General features: G+C 51.2%; 2 non-coding genes across 2 annotated transcripts; both read right to left on the bottom strand.

Moving 5' to 3' along the window:
* Positions 1 to 6,368: 6,368 nt before the first annotated feature.
* Positions 6,369 to 6,451, bottom strand: LOC119041252 (small Cajal body-specific RNA 18). Its single transcript, XR_005081006.2, has one exon. It is a non-coding gene; the product is annotated as a small Cajal body-specific RNA 18 (non-coding RNA).
* An 83-nt stretch (positions 6,452 to 6,534) lies between these two features.
* On the bottom strand, positions 6,535 to 6,677 carry LOC119041256 (small Cajal body-specific RNA 17). The gene has a single exon (XR_005081010.2). It is a non-coding gene; the product is annotated as a small Cajal body-specific RNA 17 (non-coding RNA).
* Between the last annotated feature and the right edge of the window lie 480 nt (positions 6,678 to 7,157).

Below are 7,157 nucleotides of genomic sequence, written 5' to 3'. Positions count from 1 at the left end.
GGACCCCACTCTCTAGCATGATGGGAACTGGAGAATAGGCTGGCCGGGCCACGTCTGAATCCTGTCTCCACCACTTACTATTGTGTGGTCCTGGGCATGTTGGTTAATGTCTCTGTGCCTCAGCTATCTCATCTGTAAAATGGAGATAATATAACAATGGTGCTGACTTCATAGTGCTGTTGTGGAGAATAAACTGATGCAGAAAGCTTTGGAAAACCTTTGTTCACCCAAACCCCAAGCGCCCCGGGAGAGCGACAAGGCCGTCTGGGAAAAGCAAACAGCAGGATATTCACAAGGGCTAGGACTAGCACCCCCGCAGTTAGAACTAATTTCCGCATTTAGCCTTTGTACTCTGCTTCTGCCACGTGGGCATAGGGAGTGCTATAGCTAGAACTAACTTCCACATTCCGCTTCTGTATCCCGCTTTGCTATGTAGACAGGAAGACCCTGTAGACTATATAAACCCCAAGAATCCTTTGTTTGGGGCTCAGAATTTGGAGACTGACTATTATGCGCCCACGCACGTTAATAAACTTCGTACTCCAGAATCCCTTGGTGTCTGGTTGCTTCACTTTCCTGTAACAAAACGATTCAGGTATATGAAGTGCTTAGATGGGGTGGCACACAGAGAGTCTTGCAGAAGTGTCGGCTCTTACTCCTCAAACTTTACTCGTCCGATGTATTCAAGGGGGAGGGGTGGCCTGCCCCAGCCTCCTCCCTCCTTCCTCTCTGTCTGCTAGGAGCAGTCCCAGCACAGAAGACACTGGCTTCCTGCAGCTTCTCTCACCAGATCTCCTTGGCTGGAAGCCAAGGCAGGCAAAAGTCTCTAGTGTTTTTCCTCCTGGGTTCTTATCTTTGGGGAAAAGTATACCTGTGGGGACAGGAAGGCCACCTCTTGTTACCAGTCCACAGCCACTCTCTGGCCTCTGGCCTCCCTGGCTGGCATTCTTTCTGCCCCTGTGCTCCCTCCATTCTGCCCTCAGATGCCATCTTGCTGCCTCTGAAGCCTCTTGCCTTTGCTCTGGTCACCAGAGAGACCGTTAGTGGGCAGGCGGGGCTGGGAGGCAGGATAATGGGCCTGGGTTAGGTTTGGGTGAAGCAGATGCTGGAGCCCAAGGGACCTGGAGTGCCCAGGTCAGCGCCCCTGGTGTCAGGGGCTCCTCTTTAGCGAGGCCATTGATTTGTGTGGCTCGGCCTGGCCCAGCAACAGCTCAGTGTCCCTCTGGGAAGAAACTGCCTTCGAAGGCTCAGAAAGGCGCTCAGCTCTCAGCGTCTCCCCAGGGTAGTCGGGGCTCCCCCAGGCTCTCAACTCAGCAGGTGGGCCTTCCTTCTGGTGTCCACCATGGGACCAGAAGGGACAAAGGTGTTGGCATGGGCACAGGGCCCCAGGTGGGGAGCTGGGAGTGGCTGACCTGTGTGAAATGGACATTTAAGCAGCCAGTGGTTCCAGTGGATTTGGAGACATGGCTCTGAGTCCTCGGTCCCCTTGGGCAAGCCAGCTCAGTGCCCGTGGGGTAGAGGTGTGACAGCAGCCTGCGCAGGGACAATGGCAGCCTGGAGGGCTGCTGCAAGGATCAGGTAAAACCCTGAAAACCTCACAGACTGGTCTGGTCTTCTCTCCTGGCCCAGGAGGGCAGGACCGGGCTCGGTGTCCCTCCCCTGTGTGTCCCCAGAGCCTGACAAACACCGGGCACTCAACGAGTGCAGGTGAATGGAAAAACCAGAGCCCCAGGCAGCCTGGGTCTGAACTTCTGTGAGTCAGAAAAGCCAAGGTGCTTCACCCAGAGGGGAGGGTGGTGGAGAGGGAACTGGGTCCAGAGGATGTTAAAAAAATCACTTTCATGTACATATAAAACGAATGGGTGTCAAAGACGTTAATTTATCATTTAAAGTGGGAACCAGTGAGATGTTGCAACTGGTGCAGAGGAGAAGCTGAAGAGCAGACCCATCTGCAGGCTGCCAGGAAATGCCCGCAGGTTGAAATATTTGCACCTCTATGGGACTACGTTCATTTGCATCTGTATACAAAAGAGTCGTTTGCTTAACCATCAGTTTTGCACAATTTCCAGAGTTGTAAAAACAGCTCAAAGACAATGAAATCAGAGACCCGTACAGAATCAGATAACCCGGGGCTGTGCGGTAACAGGAATGAGAGGCGGATGGAGGAAGGGCCCCAGAGCTGGGCTAATCAACTGCGTGCACTTCACCTCCTTTCAGTCTCCTGAGCTTTCTAGTCTCCCCAGGCTCCGGGGCCCTTGTTAGGGGGAGAGCCGGAGCACCTGTTAGCCTCAGCGTCCATAGCTTCTCTTTTTATTATTTTAAAAATTGTAATAAGACAAACAGTAAATTGAATAAATATTAAGTCTACAGTGTCATGAATTTTTACACATGTTTACAGCCGTGTAACCATCATTCAAGGCAAGGTATGGGATATTTCCAGAACTTCAGGGCATTCCTCACGCTGCCTCCTGGTCACTGACTAACCTCCACCATTCTATCACCATAGATTAACTTCCCATTTTTGCACTTTGAACAAATGGAGCCGTGCTCTCTGCGTCTGGGTCAGTCCTCGCGTGATGTCTGTGAGACCCCCGCCCCCCACCTGCCCCCCATGTTGTGTGCATCGCTAGTATGGTCGTTTCATCGCTGAGCCCTGCACCATCACAAGATCATACCATAGCTGGCGTGTTCTTGTTACAGAGCAGAGGTCCAAGGGTGGGGCAATATTTGACCCATCCAGGGATGCCAAAAACTGTTACAGAACAACAGGGGCCCCTCCCAAGGATGGTATACTAATACCATCCTGACCACCTACTGGGCTCATCTGTCTGCTGCCAGAGGAAAGACATCTCTCAAAGCCAGAGATTTGTGAAAAGGAAAGGAAAGGTTTATTTAAAGCTATACAGACTTAAAGTAGTGACCCAACGACCTCATAAAAAATATCAAAGTCCTTTAGGATACCCACAGACGCCCACAGCGCTTCCTTCTCCCCCTGTCCTAATTCGGGGTACCGTAAATCAGGAAAAGAAGGACACATCCGTTTTTTCAGACGGTGCCACGCTGGCACCATCAGCTGTGTCGCCGTCCAGGCAGGATCTCTAATTACTCCATAGCCACGTGGCACCTTCTCATGGCCTCCTGGCAAAGAGTTCTTTTACTCTTTTTCCAGGCAAAGTCTCTCCTGCTTACCAGGCCACATGGCCAAAGGGAGCACCCCAAAGCCACTGGGCCTCCTCTACCAAAGCTGCAGGGGTCTGTACTCTAGCCAAAACTGCATGGTTCTTTCCTTCACATGGCTGCGGAGAGGATAGGGTCGCTACTCTGGCAAAGCCGAGTGGCAGTTTTCTGCTAAAGCCACATGGTGATTTTCTCTACCCTCAGCTGCAGGGGTCCCCACTCTGCCAGAAGCTGCATGGTACTCCTCTTCTTACATGGCTGCAGGGGTCCCCACTCTGGCAAAGCCATGTGGTACTCTCACAGTGATTGCTGTGTCTGGGTTTTAAATGCCCGAGCCAGTCCTCCTTTGCAGCCCCATGTCCGACTCCTCCTACAATAGGCTACACCTATTTTTGTAGGTGCCAGTATTTCTGTATTATTCCAAGTTTACTGGGCTGCCATTTTGAGTCTTGGCAGGTGTGGCCCCGTTGCGTGGAGCCAATCATCTCCAAGCTCTCACACAGGCGCTGGAACTCAGGGGACCTGCCCCCAGTTAGGTCTTGGGTGGAAGTCACTTCCATCCCCTTGGCTCAGAGCATGGCCACAGCTATTTAACATATATATGAAACCAGTTAAAGGTTATAGATATGTCAAATGACCGTGCTGGAGGTTAGCTGCAAAGCTGTTGCTATGCAAAACAGCCCTCAATGGCCCTGCTCCATGTGTTCCTTCCCCCAACTCACACCTGTGTGTGTGTGGGGGGGGCGGTAAGGGGTGAAGACATCTTACACGTCTCCTGGACACCTTGACTTCTGGACCCCATTCCAAATCCCTGTTTTGGGGGCCCCCCTCTTGGCTGTACCCTGTTACATTCTCTCTCCTTTTGCTGCACTTTTTACATCCTTTCCAGCTGTGGGCTGTTCTGAATAAAGCTGCTATGAACATTCTTGCCTGCATCTTCTTGTAAACATATATTTTGATTTTCTAGAGTAAATGCCTAGGCGTGGAATTGCTGGGTCATGGGTGTGACGTGTGCTTCAGGTTCGGGAGAGGAGCCCGACGGATTTCCAGAGCGGAGGTGGGAGTCCCCGCTGCGCATCCTCAGCGGTCCTGGGTGTGATCGGGTGCTTCCCAGTTTAGCGGTTTAAGTGGGTGTACTGTGGTACCACTGTTTGATTTTAATTTGCGTTTCCTGGCGATTTTTATAGTTTATTGAGTATTTGAATGCCTTCTTTTGGGAAGTGGCTGGTAACGTTTTCTGCACATTTTCAGTGTGGCGTTTGCCTTTTTCTTTCCAGTTTGCAGGACCGTTTTCTGTGCTCTGCATGTGGGCTCCTGTCTGATGTGTGTACGGGCAGATAGCTTCTGCCGCCCTGGCTCACCTGTTCACTCGCTTAGTGGTTGTTCCTGAAGAACAGATGTCTTACATTTCAGTGACACCCATCGTTTCCTTTGTCGTTTGAGTTTTTTGAGTTATGTTTAAAAAACCTTTGCCTATCTCAAGGTCATGAAATTATTCCCTTTGTAAAAAAATTTTGTTTAATCCTCACTTGTGGATACACTTTTATTGATTTGAGAGAGGTGGGGATGGGGGTGGGAGAGAGACTGAGAGAGAGAGAGAGACAGTGATGTGAGAGGGAAATGTCCATCGGTTGCCTGCTGTGCATGTGGCGCCCCAACTGGGGACCAAACCTGCAGCCTCTTGGGGTACAGAACGACGCTCCCACCAACCAAGCCTCCTGGCCAGGGCTGACATTATTCTCTTATATTTTTGTCTAGAAGCCTTATTGTTTTGCTTTTCACATTAAGACCTATGATCCATTCAGAATTAATTTTTGGAAGGCAGCTATGCTAACCACTATACCACCAACGCTGTGGCTAGAATTAATTTTTGTTTATAGTGTGAGGGAGGAGTCAAGGTCCATTTCTTTCTGTATGATCCACCGATCCAGCTGGGCCGGCACCTTTATGGAAAAGAGGATCCTTTCTCCACTGAATTGTAATGGTGTCTTTGTCATAAATCAATGGACCGCATGTGTGTAGGTCTGTTTCTGGATTCTCTCTGTTCTCTTATTTTGGTCTATTTGTTTGCCCTTAAGCCGATATCACAGTGTCTGGATTGCTGTAGCTTTACTGGGAACCCTGCATAGAAAGTTTCAAAACTGGGTAGTTTGAGTCGTTCATCTTCATTCTGCTCCGTGATTGTCTTGACTATTTTAGGTATTTTGTATTTTCACATATTTTTTAGAATAGACTTGTCAATTTCCATGAAAAGCTGCTGGGACTTTGGGATTGTGTTGAATCTGCAGATCGTCTGGGGGAGAACTGATACCCTACCGATTCTGAGTCTTCCAGTCAGTAGGGTATCTCTCCGTACTTATGAACGTCTATCTTCTCTACTTATGAATGTCTCCCTTCATTTCTGTTGGCACTCTGGGCTCTCTCTTTTTTTAAAAAAAATATTTTATTTATTTATTTTTGGAGAGAGGGGAAGGGAAGGAGAAAGAGAGGGAGAGAAATACCAATGTATGGTTGCCTCTTATGCTTCCCCTGCTGGGAACTGGCCTGCAGCCCAGGCATGTGCCCTGACTGGGAATCGAACCGCGATACTCTGGTTCACAGGCCCGTGCTCAATCCACTGAGCTATGCCAGCCGGGGCCTGGCCTCTCTCTTAAACCCTCTCTGCATTCTGGCACTGGGTGGGTTCGAGGGATCAGCCTGGGATGAGCTGCCTTCCCCGTGACTGCTGTTGTTTGAAGGGAATCTGTTGTCTGGCTGCAGCCGGCTGTAGCCCTTCAAGGGGTCACCAAGGGATGAGTCCCCGAGGGAGGGAAGGGTAAGAAGAGAGATCTAAGGAGGGAAGTGAGGCAAGTAGGACCCAGCCATGGTCCTGAGCACTGAGCAGTCCTTCTGAGGAAAATCCGCTCTGTAGGAGGAGAGCTCTGAGCTTGGCAATTTCTTTGCAGAGCAGCCAGTCATTTGACCTCAGTTTTCCTTCCTGTGAAATGCGCATGTGGTCTCAGTGTGGAATAGCAGTTGCGAGGAGTGAAGAATATACATTGCAAGGCACTTATTAGGTGCTCAGTAAGTTACGCTGGTGTTTGTTTTTGTCCTCAGGAGGAGACTGGTGCCACCGATGTGGGCGGAGACCAGGAAAAGACCAGGCTCCTGCCCACCGCCCTGCTGGTCATGCTGCTTTTCCTTTTTTTTTCCGGTCTCAGTCTGTTCTCAGAACACACTCCATCACCTGGTTTCCAGAACTCAGATTGCGCAGTGGTCTCGTCATCATCGACCAGGGCTCACAGTGACAGCGGAAGAGGCCTCCCTAAGCGTCCCCCATCTCTAGCCTAACCCCCTGCTCCTCCTCTCATCTCCCCGCCCCCGGTCCCTGGCCCCGCTTCCCCAGACTCGGTCTCATAATCCTTTTAGGCTCAGGGCAAGCAGCGCCGCCAGCCACAGGGCCCAATCATATAAGGAAAATACTGCGGGCTCATCCTGGGGGCCGAAACCGGACCCGGGGGTGCCCCTGCCCTACGACCCTCCCCTTACGGTATCGCCCCCCTACACCACCCTTCCCACCCCGACTCGGCAACCCACCGATGGCAGAGCCACCTGCCCTCGGTCCTTTGTCTGCTCAAAGGCCCGCCCAGCCCGTGAGCCACCAGGCCAGCGGCCGGACACCCGACCAGCCCCGCCCCGCTGCTTTTCCTTTTAAGGGCACTAACTACGGCAGCGTGCCTTAGTACTCAGAGAGATGGAAAGAGAAAGATGATGCCTGTCCAGAAAGGCTGAATAGACAATGGAGGCCTGGCCCCAGTGCCTTCCTGACTTTAAACTCCTTGTTACTGGACAGGGCCCTGGCCCTGAGCGGGTCTGCCTAGGGCCAGCCGGTAGTGTGTGGGTTCTTGACTTCGCGCAGGAAAGATTTCACTACAGGTGCAGGTAACTATGAGGGTACATCTATTAAAACAGGAGAGGGTGAGACAAGGGAGGGCTTAACA

Source organism: Artibeus jamaicensis, unplaced genomic scaffold (assembly GCF_021234435.1).
Source record: "Artibeus jamaicensis isolate MK-2021 breed Jamaican fruit bat unplaced genomic scaffold, CSHL_Jam_final contig_1539, whole genome shotgun sequence".
Taxonomy (NCBI): Eukaryota; Metazoa; Chordata; class Mammalia; order Chiroptera; family Phyllostomidae; genus Artibeus; species Artibeus jamaicensis.
Note: the sequence above shows the minus strand (reverse complement) of the source record. Positions and strands in the feature narration are given on the sequence as shown.